Genomic DNA, 27,412 nt, shown 5'->3' with positions numbered 1-27,412 from the left:
TAACGGGGTTATTGACGGAGTTGACGGAATCGGGTAACGTGGGAAACGGCATAAAAGTTCAGGGGGTTATATGAAACAAATTAAGTTCAGGGGGTAAAGTGAGAAAACACCTAAAAGTCAAGGGGCAAATGTGCTAATAAGCCTTATCAAAATTTACAGCAAGCAGAAAAGAAACTTTCAACAGAAGAGAGTAAAGAAGAGAATAGCCCCCCTGCAAAAGAGGAAAAAAAGATGATCAAAAGCTCCCTCTCCAAGAAACCAACCCAGATGAGAAATCAAAGGTGGATGAATCGCCCAACACAGTTTGAACCATTTCTCAAGAACCATGGATACATCTTTTGAACAATCATCAATTACATATTGCCTTATCTTTTGTTTAATGTGACAGAAATTTGTTACATAATTTGTAATATTTTTTGAAACCTGTTTGAACTTTTAAGATATAATCAATATCTTAAAACAAGAAACAGCATACGACACACATGCCCCAACACACTTTCACCCACATCTAAACACCATGCATAAACTTTTTTATCAGTAGTGTATAGAGGGTAGTTATATTTTGAGTAACGTGACATACAATAATTTGTAATATATTTTCAGTGTTGTTTGGTCTCTTAATATTATCTTAAAATAACAAACAGCATATGAAACATTTTACCAGTTCTTATTACCTGCAGCAACGCGCGGGCATTGGGTGGTGGTTGAATTTTTCCAGTTTGAATTCTCTACCAGGACATGTCCTATTTGTGGGTGATCAGTCTCCATCACTTATGCCTCTGCGTCTTCTACTCACAGATGGTGAGATCAGAGAGGCGAAATTTGAGAGAGGAGATGAAATGAAAGGGTGGATGAGAGATGAAAATGAGAGCGGTGAGGGCGGTGGCAAGGATGCGGTTGCGGAGGAAGAGGCGAAGAGGAGAAGATGAAAAATAAAATGTGAAGCCCTCCCTCTTCAAAGCCAATGCTTCTCCTCATATTGGTTGACACTGAATTCGTCTTCGTCATCAAAATCACACAAAGAAGTCATATATTTTCAAAGAAAAGGATCAAAGCAAAAGACCCGAAAGTGAAACTGAAGCTGCAAATTAGAGAAATTCCTTCTTTCCTTTGAATTTTTTTTTTTTTTTGGGTTTCGGAATTTGATTAGTTCGGTGAAATCAAAGCAAAAAGATGTTGGAGAAGATCGGGTTGCCGGCAAAGCCATCACTAAGAGGCAACAATTGGGTGGTTGACGCCTCAAACTGTCAGGGATGTTCTTCCCAGTTCACCTTCCTCAATCGCAAGGTTTGTTCTCCTGCCCCTGATCCAATGAATGACCCATCTATGAATTTTTCACTAAGTCTTGTGTCTTCAATACCCATGTCGCAAAACTTGTGCTTTTTTGTTTTGAATATGAACTTGACCATGATTAAGATACTGCGCATCTTGGCTTTCTATTTTGAATGCTGTACCAATCATAGATTGTTCATTCTGGAGAGGCCCACGAATCCATGATTATATGGTTTTAAGAATTTATTGGAGATTTTTAGTATGAGTCTTTGGAAAGAATGGGTTTGGACTGAAGCTTATTTAAGGTCATGATAGGATTGATTGTGATGTTTCTATTTTACCCTTTGGATTAGGGTTTTTGAGGTTCACAGAGGGGAGGGGTCAGGGGTGTAAATGGGATAAAGTCAGGTTTTGATCTTCTCTTTGGATCCCAGTGTCTTCAGAGTTGTTGCTTAAGGGCTCATGTGTTGTTTTGGTGTTCAACTATTGTTTGAAAGTGTACTGTTTTTATGTAGTTGATCATTTACTATTGTATTGTTGTGGTGGACCTTGTCCACAGTGGTTGTAATTGTTCCTTGTTATTAATAAAGTTTTGTTTATTGTAGAAAAAAAAAAAAAAAAGAAGCTCATTTTTGGAATTTCTACTTTTAAGGTTTCACATGGTTAGGCATAGAATAGAACAGACAAATTAAGTATCTGTAATTCATTGACCATTCGAAAATTGCACTTCATATATATATATATATATATATAATTCATTCGAAATTGTAGGGCATTAATGCTTTAAGCTCACATCTATTTTTGCCTCCTGTTTCTGTGTGCCACATGTAATGCTACAAAACAAATTAAGTTCACACTAGTTGTCTTGTTTCTGAAGGCTTGTGAATGGTTTTGTGGAGAAGACACGTAAGAAAACAGAGGTTTCAATTGTTGTTGCTGCTGATGCAATTGGCATTCCACGTACACTGATTGATATCCGTCATGGTGAGAAACCCTAAACTTTGAATTTGTACCTTTATCTTTTGTGAGTTGGTTAAGCCTTTAGGCTTTTCCATACTCTGGGATACCAACCATCTCCATTCCACCCTTGCATACTCTATGAAGGCTTTGAGTATTCAAGTAATTTTTTGAACACTTAAGATAGTGTGGATTGACGTTATTTTTATCTTCTCTTTGTTCTTTGATTTTAGAGGGATCTCATCGTGAACTTCCTGCACTTCAGGTTGTTCGCAGTGCTTCAGTTAAGGTCTGCACCATGCTTGATATTTCAAGTCATAACTGGGCTCCTGCATATTTTACCAATTATATTTGAAACGGAAGGACTCAATTTAAGTTCGGGAAGTTAAACTATGTCCATGGTTGGCCTTTTTAGACACTTGATTGGTTGATGTTTTATTATTAGGAGTCTCAGAAGAAGACAATTCCATTTCAAGGTAATGGAACTGCTCACATCAGAAATGAAATAAAGTCTAAATTTCGTGAATTGGCCCTTCTGCTTGAGAGTTAAAAAGACTCCCCAATCCTGTTCTTTGCAAGCCAGGGAAAAAACATGGTATGAGAATCTCTCTTCTTTTTCAAGTTATGTTATGCCTAAAGTCTCTGATCTATAGGACATTTCTGCTAATACTTGCATGTTTTATGGGTATGGTTATTAACGGTGGTACTTTACTTCAGGTGCTAAAAAAGAAACTATCAAGATATTGAAAAGTCTTTGTTTGGATGTATTCTTCTTTCTGAAGTTGTGTCTGCACTGTTGGAGTGCTTGTTGAAGGCTTTAGATCCATCGGAGCTTCCAGTAAACACCCAAAATGGCCCAAGCCTACATATGAGTGAAAGCTTGTGATAACAAAATTTTCAAATAAGGAACCAGAATTACTTCTGTCCATTCTGAATGCAGTTCCTGACTTGATTGAGACTCAAGAAGCAGTGGTATAAGAGATAGGTAACCACATGATCTGTTCCTTCTTTGTATTCTCTGCTCCATATCCAGATATATGCTGGGAAATTACGGTCTGGTTGTGGATAGAATGTAATTTTATTTACTTGGTTACAGCTGGGATGCTTTTTGACACTGAACATGGGTCTGTGATTTCTGCGTTCAGAGATAATTTGTGCATATGAAATTTTTGGTTTGCTTTGACAAAAAAAAAAAATGAAATGGTTGGATTGTGGTGATATAATTCTTTTTGCTTTGACACACATATATATGTGTGTGTGTGTGTGTTATATTTATTCAAAATTAATAAGCAATGTGGACCTTTACTCCTTTAGGTTGAAAAAGCTACTTCTAAGCATTTTTCTTTGGTTACGAAAGCTACTGAATTTGGCTAAATATAAAATCAACATTTGAGTCTTCCCAGCATCCCCAATGTAGCGGGTTGCGCCCATGCGTTTTGTGTGTATAAGAATTCCCCCTCTGTCGGTCTCCTTTTTTCAATAGAAAATGCTATACAACAGCACTTAGACAGGAGCCGCACATCAGATCCTTAATCAATTATAAATAGTTTTAGGTTGCTTTCCTGAAGGAATGGTCCTGTGAGCTACATATATCAGCTAAGCGAGATGCAGATTTTTGGTGCATTTGTAAATGGTCTATTTTTTTAGTTTTATTTGTACTTAGCATTTATATGTTTAGTTTCCTAGCCAAATGATCTCAGAGCGCAAGTTCACACACACTTCTTTTGGACTGCATTACTTTCAGTAATACCTACATATTTCCAATTTGAATTATTAGTTTAACTCTTCGCTTAATTGAGTGATTTGAATTGCGTTTAACAATGATCTATACATACTATGAAGGCCACGTAATTTGAAAGAATTACAGCCTCATCATAAAAAAGATTCCGCAGTTGAGACGAGCATTTCTTCATTAGAAAAAACTATATCGAAAGCAATTCTGATGGAACTTTTACGTAAATGTCTTCTTGTTTCAGCTTCTGCTAATAACCAGCTCATGGATTCTCCCCTCCATCTTGCACAGCTGACAGGAGACAACTATCTAGTGGGAAAACTCAATAACTCTGTTTGTTAGTTTCATCAAATTTAGATGTTGCTGAACAAGATCGATGCTCTCTTATAAATTCAAATAATCTATTTATCCAGCACTACAAATCTACAAGTCAAGCAGCAAAGAAGCTAGAGTTGATTAAACGCTACGGAATGAACAGAAAAGTAGTGAAGAGAACAGATGCTGATGTCGAAAAATCTAGGAGATGGGTTCTTGTATCAGATGGTGAGGATGTTTTATCCTCGGACGATGTCAATGGTCATCTCATGGAAGAAAGTTGGGGAAGAAGAGCTACTTGCCATTAAAGTCTGGGGTGAGGATTTTAATTTAGTCTCTCATTTATTCATGCAAGGATATATTTAAATTTTTGAAGGCCTTTGGGAGCATCAATTCTGCCTTGCAGTATGAGATTTAAATCTATGTTACAGTGGTGGTACATTTGCCACCGAAACAGTTTTGGTTAATATTTAACTCATATTATAGTGACTAGTGCGATCATCAGGCCTATAAAAAGAAGGTGCATGTTCTAATGCGGTTGAACAGTAAATAAGTATAAAAAAAAAGGCACGGACATGGTGTCCACACGGTGTCAACACATCATCAACTAGCTGCAACACATCTAGTTTTCGTGTGCTGCAGTCAGTTCATGATGTCGACACCGTGTTAGCATTATGTCGGTGCCCGCATTCATGCTTATTTCGTGTTCATCCTCATTAGATCCTTACCCATAAAAAGAAATGGTAATCAGAGTGTTCAATAATCTCATATGCAGGAATAGAAAAAATAGAAAATTAGAGTGTTCAATAATCTTTTCTTTGTATAATATTGCAAATGTCTTGCATAACCCCTGAATTTGGCAACTAATAACGATGATCCAAAGACAAATATTCAATCTTACAAAGAAAGAAGTGTTTGGCATGACATACCTGCACCATTGGTTCATCACCATCGTCGACTCCCATCAAATTTACGACAATTCAATCATGTGGTAAAGGAAAGTCCAGCAGGGGCGACCTGAGAACACATGAAGCACAATACACCAGCAGTAGTGTAGCACTGCAACTCATTGTGTTACCTAGTGAGAGTGCACACATGTGGTCTCAGGTCACTCCTGTGGAACCCCTCTACCTCTTTTGGCTTAGCTACAGTTCACACAAACTTGGTTCTGCTACCTCAACCTCTTCCATGTGTTATATAGCACAACTTCATTGAGTACTTCACTTGTTGTACTACATTGATGGTACTTGCAGGAAACTAAACTTTCTATTATAAATCAAGTGGCCAAAAAAAAAAAAACTTTCTATTATAAATCTTATTTGTACCATAGATTTTCTATTACAAAACAAATTTATACAACTGGATATAATATCAATGGTGTAGATTAATTAATTCTAAGGGGCACAACTTAATCTGAGTACTTCCTCAGATTGTACTACATTGTGGTACTTGTTAGAAAATTAAGACCCTATTGTGGACGAGTACAGCTTTGTACTCAAACTGCAAGTCTGTCGTACAGAAGCTCTCTTTGGTTTTCTTATTGTGGTACAATAGCTTTGTGTCTATTGTTGACTAGTCAAATGCAAGAGAAGTGTTGCGGAAGTCAATTAATCAAAATGAGAAGCTTCCATGATCTACCATCAATTTGTCCAATAATTTTGGGATTTAAGCTTCCTACTTTTGTTGAATGTTGCCTTATCTATTGAGGTGCTCAAATTTGATTGAACTATATTTTCAATGGATTGAACTATATTGCATGGTCAAGGGCTGTTACTTTTGGTTGCAAATCCAAACTTGGTCATATTAATGGGAAATCACTATGTCCCAAATTTGATGATTGGGAAGCATATGATCAAATGGTTATGTCATGGCTTATAAATTTTATGGAGCCTCAAATAGAAGAGATCTTTACATACTTTGGATCAGCTAAGGAACTCTAGGACTTTGTAAAGCAATTATATGGTCACCAAATTAATGTTGCGCGTATATGAATTGCATAAAGCTATATTAGAAGAAAAACAAACTGATAAAAAAAATATATAAATAGAAGAGTCTACATTTATATTAATTCAATAACATTTGTATTGATTGTCTTGGAGTCTTATCCTTTTGTCCTGCAAAGTTTTTTTGTTTTTTTTCTTTTAATATAGGTAATGAGGAGATGATCGAGAAAGAAATAATTATATCATTCAACAAAGAGAAGTAACCAAGAAAACTATGAAAATAATTCAAAATAGAATATAACACAAGTCCCACAAGAAAATCAACCTCCTTTCAGACCTTGTCAAGCTTTTTTTTTTTTTTTTTGGGCCAAAAGACCTTGTCAAGCTTAGTTATAAGAATACTCAATTACAAGAATCAATTCAAGCACAAAGCAAGTTTTCTTATTTTTTTAAACACATATATACTCGGAATGCACAATTAATTTTGAACACCCTTGAATACATAATTAATTTATGCCTAAACGCAAAAGAAAATATCGGGAATAACAAGACAATTCACATTCCACAAAAATCCATATCAAATTGTATGACCATTGGAACTGGTGTTTTGGTGAAAAAAATCAATATTTACACATAACTCTACATATAACAATCTCAATATGGGTGCTCGTAGACACAAAAACTTTTTTGGTTGTAGAGACTAACAGGTTGTATCTAAAGCAAAATAACAACTTGCACCGTCTAGGTTTGACTCGATTTATAAGTTAGTCCCTATATTTTTAATTTTTTTTTTAAATTGCATTATGACGTTTGAAGTTTATGACAAAGTGGCTCCTTCGTCTGTCTGATCGTCAGGTGAACTATTAATTGATGATGTGGTAAGACTGTGCATCAATTAACAGTTTACCTAGACAAACGAAGGGACCACATTGTCATCAATTTTCAAACGTTAGGATGCAATTTGAAAAAATTAAAAACATAGGGACCAACTTGTAAATCGAGTCAAACCTAAAAGGTACAAGTTGTAATTTGCTCTTGTATCTATGCTAAAAGGTGAGGAGCACTGCTCAAAAGGTGACACTAAGACAAAGGTAAATTCCAAAACCTTGTGGGGCAAATGCAAAAACCGAACTTGGGTTTAGACGTGACTCTGTCCAAATTTATTTTTAAGTCTTTCAAACTAAATCCTTTGAATATGTTTTAGAGACTTAATTTATTCCTTGTGAAAAATCCTTCGAGATAGAGTATTCACTTGTCAAAATCATATATAAAATAGTTTACAAATTGAAGAGAGAAGTTTGATAGTTTTATGTTACTACAGTAACAAAAATGGATGAGGGTGAGACAATAGACACTAACTAATATTTCGACATTGAAAATTTAAAACATGCACACTTAAAAATGTGTTTATTTTTACAATATTTAGAAGACTTATTATTTTTTCCGGAGTATAGATCTATCTCTGTCTCCACCCTATCCCCTATGTAGTTTTGTGACATCTATATCTTGCTTAATTTGTAACCTAGCTCGCTTTATGCAACATAGTGAGGTATTTTATCAAAAACTTGAACTTAATACAATTAATTCATCTAAAAAATTAGAAAAAGGAAAACATATAACATTAATAACTTTACACTTCGTCTTCTTCCCTCAATCAAACTCTCTCTTCTCCGTTTCTTTCTCCAACCTCACAGCCAACATGAATGAGGATAATAATATATAGAACAACAATTAGCAACCACCTATACCCATAAGATTACTTCATCAACCATCATTTCCATTTGTCTTCTCTTCTGCTCACTAGTCTTCTTCATCATCTCCTCTTCACTAGCCAAAACATCTTTTTCCAACTTAATGCTTTGATTTTTTAAGTTGCCAAAATTTTAGCGTTTAGAGAATTAGAGTCACGCATGTTTTGCCGCTGCAACTTGCCAAGTTGCCTCTATCAGCCTTTGTTTGAGGCATTTTGTCAAACACTTTACCCCCACCCTTAAGCAAATTGTTATGTTGTTTGGGGAAGCTCATGGTTATGGCAAAGAATGAATGAGGGCAATTACCTTCATTGGCTCCTCTATAGGTCCACCCCTGCCCCTATCATATTTTCTCACCCACCATTAAATTTGAAAAAAAATATTAAAACACTCTTCTCATCTTCCATTATTCCTATAATACCCTTTGATATACCAACTTAAACACTCACTTACTATACACTCTTCCACCCCCCTTAACTATAGGGGTGGGTCGGAATACCTCTATAATCGAACCGCACCCGAAAATCGACCCGACCGATCCGCCCAGCAACCGCTCCGACGAGAGCCGACACATTGGTTGCGGTTTTCCAACTGATCCGATGGGGGGTGGAGGCGAAGGCGGCTTCTAAACCCCCACACCGTCGGTTAACCGCACCGACCGACCCTTCTTCATCTTCTTCTTCTATCTTGGTTTCTGGTAGCAAGCAGCTTCTTCTTTTTCTTCTTATTCTTCTTCTCATCTCCTGGTTTCTCTTCTTCTCCTCTACTGGTTTCTGGCACGCAGCAACTTCTTCTTCTTCTTCTTCAACCTGCAACCTCGCCGCCGCGATGGACGGCCTTTCTTCTTCGACTGCTGCAACCTCGCCGCCACGATGGACGACCTCAGATGCCGCTGCAGCTTCTTCTTCTTCTTCAACTTGCAAGTCCTGCAACCATCGCATAACCACACCCAAACAGATGCCCTAAGCTGGTCGATTTGGATCCATTTCGAACCGATCCGACCGTCACTTGCGGTTTCATCGACAGTCGGTTCACCGACAGAGTCTGTGGCTGCAGCGGTTGGCGTTTTGCCCATTTCGACCCTAGTCGGTCGATCGGCAGTATATGGCCGACACCGACCCACCCCTACTTAACTATCATTCTACCCACCCATATTTTTCCAAATAAAACAAAAAGAATCTTACACCTATCCAATAATTCATTCCTAAATTCCAAACTAAATCTCTAAGATTAATATTCAATTTCTAAATCAAAAGAAACATTAAAATATAATGAATTCTTGATCTCAAACTATAAATAAATAAAAAGAGTTTATGGTATAGAATAATCATACATTTTAATAGATGTATGAGCATCAACCAAATAAGATAATCGATTTTAAGTTTTGGTGACACAATAGAATTATAGTTTATGAAAAAAACAATTATGGAAAAACATGGGTGGGTGAGATGATTCTTAGGGCGGTGGGAACTATGTTTAGTAGGTGGGTGTTTGAGTTAGGCCTGGGCTGCAGGCGGGTTGGGTCGGCTTGAGGCCAAACCCACCAACCAGGGCGACTCCTCGGGCTGAGGCCTAGACAACCCAACCTGCCAATCAATTAGTCGGGTTTGACCCATTTGGCTTGTGGGCTGGGTTTGTCGGTGGCGGCTTTGGCCTACCTCAATACCACTTAATCCAAAAAAAAAAAAACCCAACAAAAATATATTAACTTAAGCCCATAAAACAAGGCCCAACCCAAGTGTTAAAGAAATCTTGTGGCTGTGTAGTGTGTGCAATAGGAAGGCAAGGCAAGGCAATGCATTTATAAAAGGAATGAGAGAGTAAACGTCCTCTCCTTTTCGATTTGGGATAGCATAACTAAGAAAACATATGCATTTCATCAAGTATCTCACATTGCCCAAAGAGTGAAAGTGAGTCCTTGACTTCTTCTATAAAAACATCTCACACCCCTTCATATTGTTTGCTACTCCAAGGCCTTTATTGAGTATGTATATGTTAAATAAAATTAATATTATATATACATATCTCTAATCGGGCAGGCGGGTTGATAACGGGTGTTGAAGAGCCCAAGCCGCCACCTGCCCAAATTAAACGGTCCACCCAAGTTTTGGTGCATCGGCTAGGTTGTGACAACACCAACTAGACCCGATGAGTCGGATATGGGCGGGTTAGTCAGGTTGCTTGGGTATATGTCCACCTCTAGTTTGAGTTGGTATATCAAAGGGTATTATATGAATAATGGGAGATAAGAAGAGTGTTTTTACTTTATTTTTTAAAATTTAATGGTAAGTGTAAAAATAAGGTAAGTGAGGAAATAGGAAGGGGATGAGAATATAAGCCCTCATAATCTTATTAACCCTAAAGACCCATATTAATCTAATGGCTCCAATATATGTTTATTAGGTCCATTGATTTTAATTACTAAATTTTAATAGCTTTTTAGTTTAGGTACCAAAATTAAATAGTATTTTAGATTAGGTACTAGTTGAAAAGTCAAACAAAATAATAAAGTAAAAGGTATTATAATTTACAAATATTACATCATATGCCACTACAATAAAAAATAATAATAATATTACATCACAAATATTACATAAATTTATATAATATTATATTAAAAAAAAAAATCAATCCAGTCACAACTTAACTGTGACTGTCTTGGTAAATTAAAAGAGACAACTCACACCACTATACTATATATTATTTTGAGTAAAAGTATTGTTTTGACATCTATTTATACTATATTGTAATATAATTTCTCTAAAAAAAATTCAATTAAGTCACAACTTAACTGTGACTGTTTCACAACTTAGATGTGACTGTCGTTTAGTCACAACTAAATTTGAAGTTGTGAATGTCGTACAGTCACAACTAAATATGAAGTTGAGACAATATTAGCAAATTTTCAAGATAATATAAAAGTCTCAAGGGCAATTTTGTCAAAACATTATAAATTTTAACTAACACCCATCATATGTGGGCCAAAGGACAAAAATGTCAAATGGAAAATGCTCAAATCAAAGAGGCCAACATATTTGTGACCTAATCTAAAAAACTACATTTAAATTTGGTAGTTCAATTGAAATATTATATAGTCTTCATGCTATACCAAAAAATTATTGAGATTTGGTATTTAATCCTAATTTTCTAATGTTTATTTTGTGTCTTTATTATTTTTTACAAATTTTTATAATATATATTTTTTATTTATATTTATATTATTTACTTTTTGCTTTAAGCTTACTCTGATAAGTTTATTATATGCACTTACATATTCAAGTTATATAAATGATTATATATTTATGATTTATAAATTATCTTAATAAAAGATTAGGGGGTGTATTTAATATGGTATTTCACCGACTTTTATAGACTTTTTTTAATAACTTTCACATACTCTACATAAACTTTAGCATAATTCTATATGAAGTACATTTGACAAAGTTTAAACTTTTTCCATAGAGTTTTATAGACTTCTAATAATTTTTATAAAATTTGATAGAATAATTTAATAGACTGCTAATCAACGCAGTAATAGGCTTGATCCACAGAGTCTTCACATCATTTTTGTCTTAGAAGTTTAAAATAAGAAACTCATACCCCCAATAAAACTCATACAAAGGGCAAATTATAAAAAAATATATATATAATATTTTTTTTTTCCTTCTGTCACAGTTCATGAATCTAATAGGGCAAATTGCATTTTAGTACCTTAAGTATATTAGTACCGCCAGTTCAATTTTCAACGATATATGCATACTCCATTTTCATTTTTTTTGCAATTACATACCTCTGTTAGATCCTCCATCCAAAACTCTGTAAATGATAACATGACAATGATGTGGCGCACATCTAGCGTTTGAGTTAACTTCTTAAAAATGGTCATGTGGATTCATGATGTTATATAGACAAATAAATAATAAAAAAATTACAAAAACTTTTAATAATTTAATAAAATATTTTAAAAAATGAACAAATTTTTTTTTTTTCTTTCTTCTTCTTTTCCATTTTTCTTCTTTTGTCTGCAACTCTCCCATCAATTAAAAGAATTAAAATCAACACAGAAAAATTACAAGTAAAATTCAACCCCCTGCCCTTTCCTTGTTTTCTTCTTCTCTTTCTTCTTCGTCCCCACCTCTTTTGCAGATCACCCCCACCTCTTGTGCAGATCCCAAATCCCTCCAACCAATCCTAAATTTTTTTTTCTTCTTCTTCTTTTTTTTGCTAGTCTCCCATTATCATCATCATCATATCATCATCATCTTCACCCACCTCTAGCCACCCAAATAAAAAAAACACCAAGAAAAACAAGAACACCAAAATGAAATCAAAAGCCCATTTTTTGGGTACAAATACTACGGGGATCAATTAGAAGGTTCCCTGTGGTCAAGACCACTGCCACGACGCGCGTCGCAGCAATAGGGAGAGCTCCGAAGCCACAATAGTCACTGGGATGCTTATTTTCAATGGCAGATCGCAGAAGAAGGAAGAAGAAAGAAGAAAAATTGTAGAAGAGAGGGATGATGGATGGTAATGGGCAGGGGCGTATCCAAAATTTTAAAAAGAGGTGGGCTGAACTTCAAGCTAATTTCTCATTATTGTTAATGAAATTTTTTTGCGAACTTTCGATAACATCTTCTCTGTTTTTATGACATTTCTCAAATTTACACAACATATTAAATCACTTTTATAATTATTATCAAATAAAACTCGACGGCACAAGTGAATTTCATTAATAAAAAACAAAATATACACCTAATCAGGGAGACGTAATGAGCCTTACTCCTCAAAATGCATATTCATAACAAGAATAAACAATAAAAAAAAAACATGTAATGCAAATATAATATAACACTACTTAAATTGAGCCATGCGTTTATTCACAGCATAAAAGTCATCAATTACGTAATCATAACTAATAGTATCAACAAGATATTTTTCAATGTGAATAATCATACAATCTACAAGAAAGTCATCATATATCTTGTTCCGAAGTTAATTCTTAACAATTTTCATAGATAAAAATGCTCGCTTTGTTGTTGCCATAGAAACCAGAAGAGTCAACACTAGACAAACCAATCTCTCAATTAACAAGTATTATATATTTTCTTTCTCTAACAAATTCTTGGCATAATTCCGAAAGAGAAGACACATTCTGAAATTGTAAAAGTTCACATGTCTCATACTTATAATGTTTCAATTATTCTTTCAAGGTAAATAATTCATGTGCATTAAAGTCTTGAGGGTAAAATTTCTCAAAGTTAATCAAAGAGAAAAAAGATTGAGAAAAAAAAAAAAGGAAGAAGAGGGAATGAGTATATATGAGTGAAAACTTTAATTGAAATTGAAATCTAATAGTGAGATTCAGAGCTAGAAGAAGAAGAACTGAAGAAGTACTTCAGTTGGTGGGGTGGGCGGCGGAAAGCTTGGCTGAAGGATATATTTTTTTTTGTCATGGGTTGGGTATTGGGCTATTGGGCTAAAAGCCTAAGACTAGTAGTAGTATTTTTTTTTTTTTTCTTTTTGCCAAAAATTTGGGGTGGGCTACAGCCCAGGTCAGCCCTCACATAGATACGCCCCTGGTGATGGGGGAAGGCATTCTGCCGCCGTTGCCAATGTCTGATCGGCCGGTGGTGACGGGAGGCGTCAGATTGCTTGGTAGGGGTGGGTTGCAAACAAAAGAAGAAGAAAAATGGAAAATAAGAAGGAAAAGGAGAAAGAAACAAGACAGAGAGGAGAAAAAAATTTGTACTAAGTTTTTTTCATTCTTTTTGTTTTTTTACTTCTTTATATTTTTTAATATTTTATTTAAATATGAAAAGTTTTTGTAATTTTTTTATTATTTATTTGTCTACGTGGCATCATTAATCTACGTGTCTATTTTATTCAATGCCAGTGGTGTGCCACGTCATCACTTAACATAGTTTTTGACAAAGAATCTAACAAAGGGATGTAATTGCTAAAAAAATGAAGATAGGGTATGAGATTGTTGCAAAATTGAACTGGAGGTACCAACTTGCAATACTAGGCAAACTTGAAATAATAAAATGCAATTTGCCCTTAAAAATTTTACAAACAAGGTTAAACAAGTAAGAGGAACATCAAAAAAGGCTATTTAGTATAACTTTCCCTTTATCTAACCCTATCAGATATGAAATTCTTATATATGTAGTTTACCAACCCATTGGAAACTCTTCTATATAAGTCCTCCGATTGTTCACAAATTTTCTCTCTAATTTTTTTGTTTTTTTTTTTGTTTTTCAGTTTGATGTCTTTCACCAACAAAACAACTTTTATGTACTAATCTCATTCTTAAAATATTTTCTATATATACTGTAAAAAATAGTTCAACATATGCTAAGCATAAAAATTGTCATTTGGCGAGTGACAAGCATATGTCAAGAGGCTAGTATCGGTGATGCTAAAAGGCGAGGAGCACTACTTGAGAAAAGTAAATTTCACAACCTTGGGGGGCAAATGCGAAAACCGAACTTCATTCCAATTGTTATCCCGCGTAGGCGTAGCAACTAAGCCAGTCCCACTCCCATAGATAAAAAAGTGACACAGAGACAAATCTATAAGTCAAGCAACAAAGATGCTAGAGTTAATTAAACGCTACAGAATGAACATAAAAGTAGTGAAGAGAACAGATGTTGATGTCGAAAAATCTAAGAGATGGGTTATGGAAAAATCATGGAACCTGCGTCCAATCAAAATGTTGCCTCGTGCTGTTGGTCTTCTGGCTGCCTTCCTGTTTTGGACTTTAATCACATCTAAGAAAGGTTCCTGAATTACTAGGAATAAATGAGAGCTGGGAATTGAACCATTGTAGTGGCAAGAGACATGCTATGCAGCTATTAGAGAGCCCATGTGTTAAGAAGTTGAGGGAGACGTGACAGGACCGCCTGACAGGACCGCCCCCGAATTTCCACCCTGAAACCCGGAGAGGTCCTGCGGGAATCCAAAATCAAGGAAAATCCTACCGAAAATTCGGCAAAACCTCCCCTGAAAATGGACTAACCCAGAAATTTCAAACCTGTTAAAAAGCACTTCTAAAATATCAATCACCTCTACCACAACCAATAATAAAATCTCAGGCCCACAACAAGTAATACAACTCTAATCAGAGCACATCTAATCGACTATACAATCATATCTCATTTTAATAATTTCAAGGGAAGACATTGATCCTATTATACCAATAAGTTGGAGATGTGAAACTCGAATGCCTCGACGTGGTACGGTCCGACCTCGGTGAATCACTACCTGGGGGGAAAAACGTCAAAAACAAAATGTGAGAAAACTTTCAGTGAGTGGACAAAATAAAGAAACAAAACATTAAGTGATTCATCATTTCAAATTGCTTTAAAATCAATCTCCACTAAGACCTCACGTCACTCTTTGAAATCCCCCAGTTTTAAAACAAATTTCAAGCTTAAGAGTATTATAAAACTAATGGAACTCAAGGACAAGATAATTCAAAACACGTTTCCCAATAGCAAATCATTTAATTTAACGAAATCATAAAAAAATAATAAAATCGAAATCATTATAAAACTCGGAAAGTAGTTCTCACTTAAAATCCGTATTTAACTCTTGAAGATACCAATTCGTCTTCCACCATGCCATATACCCTGAATAACCTGGCCATACACCTGTGCGGAATTCCTGCATCGCACAGGCAGGCAATATCCTGGCCATACACACGCGTGGAGTAAATCCAACACGTGCAGGCAATATCCTGGCCATACACACGTGTGGAGTGAATCCAACACGTGCAGGCAATATCCTGGCCATACACACGCGTGAATAAAATCAGCATGTGCAGGCAATCCTGGTCATACGTGCACACAGAGCAGCCCCCAAAGGGCGAAGCATCCCGACACACGGCCCAAACCCTATATGTGTGCCGTGATGGGTCCCAAAGACCTATGTATCTGATAATCTGGAGAGTATTGCAAATGGTGGATTTGAAAACCATTTTTCCATAGCCCAAATAAATCCTTTTTCCACAAAAAATAATTGTACTTTTCCAAGAAAAACTTTGAATCCATAAACGTAAATTCATAGCTCAATTTAAATTCAATAGGCATAAATCTAATCCATTCTTTTCGATCAAAACCCAAAATAATAAATGAGCCATATTGATTTAGTAGGAAGCTAGAGTTCTTTCCAAAAAGGTCCATAAATTTAAACAAACCATCAAATAAAATTATGTTTTAAAAACTTATATACGAGAGTATTTGAAAACCCGAAATTCAACTCCGTCCACCAAACCCCACATCAAAATCAAGATTTATCAACAACAGTTAATTCAAAGGAATTTCCTAAATACATTTAAAAACCAAGAATTCACCCACATCCATTATATCTCAATCAAAACTCAAATAATCAAGAAATAAATTCACAGATTTTATAAAATGCTTCTAAAAACAAATGTCCACTCACAGTTTAACCGATCAATGTCTAATCCTTTCCGGAAATACGTTCCCATTTCACGATCCCTTACTGTTCGTCACTAGAAATAGCCAAAAGACGAACCTCCATCCACCCAGAACACAACGGAGCTTGGATTTTGTCTCTGAGAGACCCGGGGAAGCTGGTTGGCGCGAAAACTATTCAACCCGCCACCACAAATGGCGGAAATCGGAGGTGGCAGGGGCAGCCTGACCTGGAAATTACCCAATTTCAACTCCAATTATTTCTAATTGCAGAAATGACCCTCCAATTGCACAATAACATCCCAATTTCATCTCCAATTTAAGAAATTCGAAAATCACAAACACCCTAAAATCCGATTCTCAAATTCTCATAATTGGAAAAACACACCATAGGGGAAAGATAGCCCGTACCTAGAGGATTAATTTTCGTAACTGGGTCGACGGCCAAATCTCTCCGGAAACACCGGAATCGGCGGCGGAAGCCGCCGGTCTTGAATGGTCGATTTGCCGTCGTGCGAACTCCGATGGACGATCAGAGGGTACCATCGTGACGGGTTCGACGAGAGGGAGATTTCTGGGCCAGAGCTGGGTTGCGAAACCGCCGGAACCGTCGCGTCACCACCGGAGCTACAATCGGCCTAAACTGGGTTTCTGGTTTGGGGAATTCATGGGCTGAACCGATGCCAGGGAAAGGAAGAGGGAGGGACGGCGAGGAGATCTGGGCCGGTCCCGTCGTCAGCCACGGCCGGACGCGCCGCCACGCGCCGGTGACAGTGGCGGCTGCACAGTTGCAGCGAGAGAGAAACGCGCGGGAGAGAGAGGAGAGAGAGTCCCAGAAAATTCTGGATTTTGGGTATTTAAAACCCACTCAAGAAAAATTACGAATTTGCCCCTCCCTTCAAACGCTCGTATCTCTCAAACCGTAGCTCTGATTGACACGTGCCGCATGTCTACGAACTCGTGGGTTCGAGACCTATCTAACGAGTCCAAAGTCAAAATTAAAAGCCCATTTATTTTAAAAGTCAACTTTTGGATCAAGCCCAATTTAAAACAAAAATTAAAAATTAACCCAAAACCTTTTTAAATTCCAAATAAATCTCAAATCTTTAAAATACAATTCAACATTCTTTAAAAACCTCTTCAAAATCATAGTTAAATAAAAATTTAAATTTCTAGTGATTTAATTTGTAGACGCTTCAGCTATTGATTGATCTTGTCAATCAAATAAAAAATGCTGAAAGGAAAGTTTTGGTGGCGAGATTTAATGGCAGAAATAAATTCCCCAATTCAAGCAATGTTTAGATATTCCAAATATTTTTTTATTTGGAAATGAAGCTTTCAATCGCAATCCAAATCAGGAATGACTTTATTACAATGGAAGATTTTGCTGGGATTGTCTCCAATCAATGGCTCGAATTCGAGGACGAATTCTTTCCAAACAGGGGAGTCTGATGCAGGAGCATAGGAGCCTCATCAAGATTGACAATAGCTCAAGAAAGGCCCAAATAAAACCCTTGCCAAAGTCAACTTTTAATTATTAATTTCTTTAGGATTATTGTAATATTTCTTTTTATTATTTTCTTTTATTGTTTTCCTTTGATTGCAAGGAACCTAGCTTCTATTTAAGCCAAGCTTTCTGATGATTTTGTTTAGTTTTTTTATGATTAATAGAAAAATACAGCAGTTATTTTAGTCGCAGGCAAGAGTGCCTTATCCCTTTCTCTTGTGTCGAGTTCTCTTTGAGTTAGTGGCCATGTTCGAAATCTAATCTCCATCAATAATAGACACCAGTAATCATAGTTCTCCATTAAAAGTAACCCAGATATAACATTTATGCTCAGGCACACTACAGATAACAGATGCACATATTGAAGATCAAGCAGTAGAACCAGTAATAGATGCACCACTATCCAATTCATTTACCCATCAGCTTTAACTAAAATTATACACAATTATACTGCAGTTATATAAACTTTCTGAATATGTAACTCTCTAGACCACAAAATTTAGAATTTTAAAAATATATATAACTTGTGAGAATTTGAATATGAGACAAAGAGAACTGAATTAAAAAAAAAAAAAATCATTCAAAAACGCAAAAAATAAATCCAAACAGAAGTTGGGCAAAAAAAATCCAAACACAAATAAAAATTGACAATTGCAGTTCCAAATTGAGAAATCAAACAAGAATAATGCAGTGGGGTTGTGAGAAAGAATACAAAACAGAGAGCAAAGTGATTGTGAATAGAAAATAAAAATATATATTAAACCCTATAATTAAAGACAAAGTGGAGGGGGTGCGACGCGACTGGGGTGGGGGAGAGGGTGGGTCGGGGCAGGGAGAGGGGGAGGATGGCTGGGGGCTGGCTGGGTGGGGCGGGGAGGGGGAGGGAGGGGAGGGGCTGGGTGGGGGGCGGGGAAGGGAAGGGAGGGGGTGATGGGCATAGGGCATGGCTGGGGAAAGGTTTTTTTTTTTTTTGTTTTATGAAATTTTTTTATTTAATTTTGGGATTAATACCATTTTGCTCCCCCGACTATTACACTTGTATCAGTTTGCTCCCCAGACTTCCAATTTGGAAAATTAAGGACTCTGACTTTTTCAATTTTGCCAATTGAGGTTTTTTTGTCAATTTACACATTTTTTATCCAAATCTTTGAGGGCAAAATGGTCCCTTCCAATTAGATCTTATCATTTTTTCCTCATGCATCATTTTTCCTCTTTTATTTCTTGCTAAATTTTGCTTGATCATCTCGACATTTTAGATGAAAAATGTATAAATTGACGGAATAACCTTAATTGGCAAAATTGAAAAAGTCAGGGTCCTTAATTTTCCAAATTAGAAGTCTGGAGAGCAAACTGATACATGTGTAATAGTCTGGGGAGCAAAATGACATTAATCCCTTTAATTTTTGTAAGAAATTTTTTTATTCAAAATTTTTTTAAAATATCATTATTTTTTTAATTTGGAAAAAAAAAAGACGAAAATAACTCTATCATGTCAGCATATAACGGTTTATTTGACAGAAAAACTAATAGAGGTATTATTTTATCACAAAATGAAAGTTGAGATACTTTTTTGCAAGTTTTCAAAGTTGGGATACTTAATTGAAACAAAATGTAAAGTTGAGATACTAAATTGTAATTTGTTCTACATTTATGTCCAAGCACACTACCGAAAACATATGCAGATATTGAAGATCAAGCAGTAGAACCAGTAATAGATGCACCACGATCTAATTCCTTTACCCATCAGCTTTAACTAAAATTATACACAAATACTGCAGTTATGTAAACTTTATGAATATGTAACTCTCTAGACCACAAAATTTAGAATTTAAAAAATATATATAACTTGTGAGAATTTGAATATGAGAGATAATGAGAACTGAATTTAAAAAAAAAAAAAAAAAGATCAATCAGAAACTCGAAAAATAAATCCAAACAGAAGTTGGCCAAAAAAAAAAATCCAAGCACAAATAAAAATTGACAATTGCAGTTGCAAATTCAGAAATCAAACAAGAATAATGCAGTGGGGTTATGAGAAAGAATACAAAACAGAGAGCAAGTGATTGTGAATAGAAAATAAAAGAATATATTAAACCCTATAATTAAAGACAAAGTGGAAGATTTAATAATGAAAAAGATAACAAATACCTGGGTTTTTTTGTTCTAGAGATGTGGAAGAACTTTGCAGAACAAGAAATTGCAAACGATAAAAGACGCATAGAAGAGAGAAGAGAGAAGCTGAGCGCCGTTCTCCGAAAAATATCAAATATTTATTGTGAATTGTGAGGGCATTATGGGAAGTTCAATAAAATTCATTAAGAGTGCTGCTATTTGCACACCCTAAATTTCTCTTTGCACACCCTTTCTTGAAAAAAAAAAAAAAAAACTCAAGAGAAAAGACCATTTGGCCCTTCCCTCACCCACACACCCCCATCCATTTTTCTTTTTGCACACCCTCCCTAAACAGAAAAAAAAAAAAAACACACACACACACACCCAAAACTCACACACCCCATCCCCATCTCCCCCCCCCCCCCGTACACACCCCCTCCCCACCTCTCCACCATGCTGCACCACCCTTGCGCAGCACCACGACCACCGTACGCCGCCCACCACCCTGCTGCACCAACCTCCCCGCGCCCACCACCATGCTGCACTACCCTCCCCGCGCGCAGCACCACCACCTTGCGCCCACCACCCTGCTGCACCACCCTCCCCGCGCGCAGCACCACCACCGTGCGCCCACCACCCTGCTGCACCACTCTCCCCGTGCCCACCACCATGCACCACCCCTCTCTCTTCTCCCTACTGCACCACCCTCCCCGCGCCCAACCCAGCCCCGACCACCCCAGCCCTCCAGCCACCGCGCGCAGCGCCCAACCCAGCCCGACCTCCTCCCTCCCCTCCACCCAGCCCCGGCCCCACTCTCTCTCCTTCCCTCTCTCTCTTTCTCTGTTAACACACCCGCGCAGCACCTTCTGCACCACCCTGCTCACAGCAGTACCACCACCGGACCATCCTCGCGCGCAGGCCGTTCGGTGGTCATCCGCCGAAACCGGCGGGTTCGTTCGGTAGCTATCAGTCGAAGCTGTTAGTTTCGTTCGGCAGTCATTTGCCGAAACCATTAGTTTCGTTCGGTGGTTGTCTACCGAACCAACCGCAGCGACAGAGAAAGGGAGGGAAGAGAGAAGGGAGAGAGGAGAGAGGGAAGGAGAGAGAGAGATGGAGGAGCTGAGGAGGGGGCTTCCGGGCTGGTTGTGGTGGCTGTTTTGGGGGTGCTGTGGTGATGGTGCATGCGGAGAGAAAGGAAGATGGTGGTTAGTGGTGGCGCGCGGTGGTGGTGCTGCGAGGAAGGTGGTGCTGCGCGCGGTGGTGATTGGGCGAGTGGAAAAGAGAAAGGGGCTGCCGGGCTTGGAAGGAAAAAAAAAACAGAGGGCTGCGTGGGTGGGTGGGTGTGGTCGGGTGAGGGAGATGAAGGGGGGTGTGTGTGGCTGGGTGTGTGTGTTTTTTTTTTGTCTGTTGATGGGGTGTGCAAAAGAGAAAAAATGGAGTTGGGGTGTGTTGGGTGAGGGTAAGTGTGTCTTTTTTTTAAATTTTTTATTGTTTTTTTACAAAAGGGTGTGCAAAAAGAAAAAAAAAAGTGTGCAAATAGCAGCACTCTTCATTAAATGGAATACCGGTTCCGTGCAGCTTCTCTTCAAAGCCAAATCTAAAAGCTGTCTTTTAACTGCTTTCTAAAATCTCTGCTAATGACCTATACTTTGGGAGGGAGGGAGATGGTCGGGTGAAGGGGGAGGGGGGAGGTTGGGGTGCGATGGGGCGGTGCTGGGCTAGGTGGGTGGGTGCGACAGGGATGTACTAGGTTGGGGGGGAAGAGGAGCGAGGGAGGGGCTGGGTGCAACTGCAATCGGGTGGGGGATGGGGAAGAATGGAGATGACTTTTTTTTTTTTTTTTTTTTGAATAAACTTTAAATTTTTCTTTTTTATTATAAATAGTAATTGGGGTCAAGTAAGTAAATTGGTGGGTTATTTAGATGAGTCTTTTTTTTTAATATTTTAAATGTTTTTATCATATGAATTGACATAAATACTTTTAAAGTAAACAGAAAAATTAACAAAAATGACGATAGGTGATAAATTGGCCAATATATAAAAGTATAGGAAATAATTTGCAAAAAAAAAAATTTATGAGGTATTTGAGCACGCTCCTTATAATATGGCCTATGGGTGGCATTAGTGCAAAAAAGCCAAACTAATTATATTTTAAGTCAAATTCTCCACATCACAAAGCATGAAATACCCAATTTATCCATGTGTGCCACAATCTTCTAGATTCATTCCACTCACACCCACCTCATTCCCCCTCTCTCTCTCCTCCTCCCTCTTTCTTCTCTCTTTCTATCTCTATGGACGTAGAAGCCATTGGATTAATTGATTTTTTCATTATTAATTTTTTGGGTTTGCAATTTTCATCCAATAACAAAATGAAGAAGATGAAATATTTGTAATCTTAAAACTGAATCCCAATAAAACACAAACGGTCAAAATATTGAATACAATGGAGCACTATTTACGATTAAATTTAATTAATGCTTAAGAAAAATGGTATCCGGACATTGGTTGGTGGTCAATTAACTTCATTGAATATTGAACAATGAACAATCATCAATCCTGACATGACAATGAGAAAAATTTATGTGAACAACTTGTGACTTTATTTTCTTAATTGTTTCTACATAACAAATACGTAAAACAAAAGATCTAAAACTGCATCATTTTTATCATAAGTAGGGTTTATTTTATTCGCTGATATGATCACAAGAAAGAGAGAGAGAGGAGCTAGGGAGGGAGGTGGCCGACCAATGGGGCCGCCGACTGTAGATTGGGGAGGGAAGGGATGTGTCGATAATTTATTTATTTATTTTTTTTCAGATTTGCATATAAGGGTAAAATACATATTTAGCATATAATAATGTGGAGTATTTAATTTAAACAATAATTAATTTTAAATGGTATGCCATTGAGGCCCAAATTGAAGCACAATTTTGAGGCCAATAATCATTTCCTTAAAAAGAAATGGTAACCAGACTGTTCAATAATCTCATTTGCATGAATAGTAAAAATAGAAAATTAGAGTAGCTTTTCTTTGTATAATATTGCAAACGAATTTGGCAACTAATAAAGATAATCCAAAGACGAATATTCAATCTTACAAAGAAAGAAAGCAGTGTTTGGCATGACATACCTACACCATTGGTTCATCACCATCGTCGACTCCCATCAAATTTACGGCAATTCAATCGTGTGGTAAAGGAAAGTCCGGCAGGGGCGACCTGAGAACACATGAAGCACAATACACCAGCAGTAGTGTAGCACTGCAACTCATTGTGTTACCTTGTGAGAGTGCACACATGTGGTCTCAGGTCACTCCTGTGGAACTCCTCTACCTATTTACACAAACTTGGTTCTGCTACCTCAACCTCTTCCATGTGTTATATAGCACAACTTCATCGAGTACTTCACTTGTGGTACTACATTGATGGTACAACTGGCCGGATTAATTAATTCTAAGGGGCACAACTTAATCTGAGTACTTCTTCAAATTGTACTACATTGTGGTACTTGTTAGACAATTAAGACCCTATTGTGGACGAGTACAGCTTTGTACTCAAACTGCAAGTCTGTCGTACAGAAGCTCTCTTGGGTTTCTTATTGTGGTACAATAGCTTTGTGTCTATTGTTGACTCGTCAAATGCAAGAGAAGTGTTGCGGAAGTCAATTGATCAAAATGAGAAGCTTCCATGATCTACCATCAATTTGTCCAATAATTTTGGGATTTAAGCTTCCTACTTTTGTTGAATGTTGCCTTATCTATTGAGGCGCTCAAATTTGATTGAACTATATTTTCAATGGATTGAACTATATTGCATGGTCAAGGGCTGTTACTTTTGGTTGCAAATCCAAACTTGGTCATATTAATGGGAAACCACGTGTCCCTAATCTATGTCCCAAATTTGATGATTGGGAAGCATATGATCAAACGGTTATGTCATGGCCTATAAATTTTATGGAGCCTCAAATAGAAGAGATCTTTACATGCTCTGGATCAGCTAAGGAACTCTAGGACTTTGTAAACCAATTATATGGTCACCAAATTAATGTTGCGTGTATATATGAATTGCATAAAGCTATATCAGAAGAAAAACAAACTAATAAAAATAAATAAATAAATTACTCTAAAGTCATTTTATAGTCATTAATGATAATTAAACCCACTTAAAAAATTTGAATAATAAATAGGCTCATTTTATGTTTTTTTTTCATGGAATTAAAAAAAAAAAAAAACTAAACAAATTGCTATTGCCATTGCCAGTGGCAATTAATAGTGTTTTTTATAATTCAAATAGTTATCGTCAGTTATTTTCGTACAGTAGCAATTTGCAAGCGAACAATGGCAAATGCCGAGCAGCTGGACAGAGAAAAATCACACAATTCAGGCCCAATTCAACACAGATACTTCAATTTGATTCAAAGGGGACCAAAATTGAACAAGGAAACATAATCCAACCACCAGCTGCAGCGGAGCCTGCGGTGGTCGTGGGTTCCGAATTGGTTTTTTCATTTTGAGCAACAATTGGATCAAATTAAGTATACAGACAGGTAGAGTAGTGAGAGAGGATCAAAATCCAGATCTCACTCAACGGATTTCATCACCGAAGCCGCTGGAAACTGGCCGAGAAAGCCACCGACTTTGGAGCTTCGATTCACCGTCGCAGGTGGTTGGATGGGGAATCTAAACACATTGGAGTGACCAGCTCGTCGAGGGGAGTCGACTGGAGGTGGTGGCCCGTCCTGATTCCTCCGGAAAATGAGGTCAACATCGAAGGAGAGCTGATCGAGCTTGGGCCTGGGTTACAGGTTCTGGCCGGTTTCTGGGCAAGAGAGAGACGCCGGGAGTGAGAGGGAAGGAGAAGGAAAGAGAGGAGAGAGGAGAGGAAATGAAAGTGGCCCAGGCTAGGATTTTAGTCTACTGGGTGGGCTGGATAATCAGGACTATTTTTTAAATGGACTTTAAAAGAAAAAAACCCTAAAAAAATATAGAAATAGAAGAGTCTACATTTATATTAAGAGTGCTTATATTTTCACCTTTGTCTTATTTATCTACCAACCTTATTTTATATCTCACATAAAATTCTAAAAAATATATAAAAATACTATTTCCACCTCCAATTGTTCCTATAATACCCTTTGATATATTAACTCAAACATCTACATACTAAACACTATTCACACCCCCTTAACTATAATCTCACCCACCCATCTTTCTTCATAATTTCTTTCTTTCATAAACCCTAGTTCTACTATGTCACCAAAACTAAAAATCAATGATACTATAGATCTATTAAAAGGGATTATTCTATATCCTACGTTTAATATTTTTATTTTTTTTAGATCAAGAAATCATTATATTTTAATTTTTTACATTTAAAATGAGTATTGATTTTAAGGATTTAATTTAAAGTTTAGAGATAAATTATAGGATGAGTATAAGATTATTTTTCTGCTATGGTCAAAGTGATCAAGACCATATAATTCAACAATGCCCATGCTTCCATTATAGGAGTGAAGTCATTGTTTGCATGTTTCACTTTGTTACTTGTTCTACCAAGTTGGCACAAAAGACAATATTCCCACTCTCCGAATCTCTCTGGATGCCTCTCCCTTACAAGAAACACATCCACCGGCCAGGTCCATGGTAAATTGGTAAGTGTGCTTCACAAGCTCCGGGCAACTTTCTCATACAAATCTCGAGGCGAGTTCCTACTGGAATTATTTGCAATGGAGCTAGCAATCTGCAAAAACCAAATGACACATCACGACATCAGTCATCACAATCATGAAATAGAAACAATACATATATAAAGATAGATATATAGATGCATGATACATAGATAAAAATCAACTTCCACCCGTCTAACTTTACCATCGAGTAACCAAAATTACAACTCAACTTTTACATCACATGCAACAACCCAAAAGTAGGATCAATCAATCACAACAACCAAAATTCGAAAACAAATAAGAAGAGTGTCCAATATAATTTGATTGTTCATCACTCAAAAATAGTATAATCAAAATGATTGATGATATGAGAAAAAAGAGAGAAGAAGATTTTAGGGTTTATCAAGTTTAGGTTGTTGTAGAGAGGTAGATGAATAGGGAGTGAGCGGGTAGAGTACGTATATTTATTTTATTTTTTTAGTCAAGTCCTTTGAGGTTATTTAACAAAAAAGATAAATTTATCATTATGATTTTTGTTAAAATGTGAGTGAGAAAATAAGACAAGGGGTGGAAATATAACCACTCTATATTAATTCAATAACATTTGTATTGATTGTCTTGGAGTCTTATCCTTTTGTCCTGCAAAGTTTTTTTGGCTTTTTCTTTTGATATAGGTAATCATGAGGAGATGATCGAGGAGGAAATAATTATATTATTCAACAAAGAGAAGTAACCAAGAAATCTATGAAAATAATTCAAAAGAAAATATAACACAAGTCCCACGAGAAAATCAACCTCCTTTCAGACCTTGTCAAGCTTAGTTATAAGAATACTCAATTACAAAATCGATTCAAGCACAAAACAAGCTTTCTTATTCTTTTTAAACACATGTATACTTGGAATACACAAATAATTTTCAACACCCTAGAATACATAATTAATTTATGCCTAAACGCAAATGAAAATATCGGGAATAAAGAGACAATTCACATTTTATAAAATCCCATATCAAATTGTATGACCATTGGAACTGATGTTTTGGTGAAAAAATCAATATTTAGACATAACTCTGCACATAACCATCCCAATATGGGTGCTCGTTGACACAAAAACTTTTTTAGTCGTAGAGACTAGCAAGTTGTATCTAAAGCAAAAGAACAACTTGCACCATTTAGGTTTGACTCGATTTATAAGTTGGTCCCTATGTTTTTGATTACTTTTTTAAATTACATCACTACTACAATTGTATAAATAGACAACAGTCAATAGACAACGGTTCTTATTTTGTCCGTTATCTTAATTTAACACACAACGGATTTTAATAAACTGTTATATGAAGGTATCATATCCAATGCTATTTGGTCGGATGAATTTTCTTAAATTATTAAACACAATAGTTTTAAGTAAAACCGTTGTGTTGGACAAGTTACAGAAAAATAAAAAAATTTGCGGGTCTTTGTATTTGACAAAATACACGCCCGCGTTAATGAAAAAAACCATCGCGCCTTTAACCCCTCAAACAGAACACAGACCTCCTCCTCCTCGTGCCCTCAAACCCAGACTTGCTTCTTCCCAAAACCCAGACCTCCCGCACTCTCACTTTGCTCACTCTTTCTCTTTCTCTCTTCTGATTATGGCCATCACCCATCACCGTCCCTCACCACCATTGTGTCGCCCTTTCACCACCATTGTGTTGCCCTTTCACCACCATG

At 36.7% G+C, this 27,412-nt stretch overlaps 1 long non-coding RNA gene and 1 pseudogene across 1 annotated transcript; one reads left to right on the top strand and one right to left on the bottom strand.

Moving 5' to 3' along the window:
- The first annotated feature begins 1,173 nt into the window (after window positions 1–1,173).
- LOC147273382 (uncharacterized) lies at window positions 1,174–15,001 on the top strand (annotated as a pseudogene).
- A 22-nt stretch (window positions 15,002–15,023) lies between these two features.
- On the bottom strand, window positions 15,024–17,222 carry LOC147273381 (uncharacterized). Its single transcript, XR_015124284.1, has 3 exons — window positions 16,823–17,222; window positions 16,419–16,641; window positions 15,024–15,236 (listed from the first exon to the last, which is right to left on the bottom strand). It is a non-coding gene; the product is annotated as an uncharacterized LOC147273381 (long non-coding RNA).
- Window positions 17,223–27,412: the final 10,190 nt, after the last annotated feature.

Source organism: Dryas octopetala, chromosome 9, assembly GCF_963921425.1.
Source record: "Dryas octopetala chromosome 9, drDryOcto1.1, whole genome shotgun sequence".
NCBI classification, from domain to species: Eukaryota; Viridiplantae; Streptophyta; class Magnoliopsida; order Rosales; family Rosaceae; genus Dryas; species Dryas octopetala.
The sequence above is the reverse complement of the archived record's forward strand: the minus strand, read 5'-3'. Positions and strand labels throughout refer to the sequence as shown.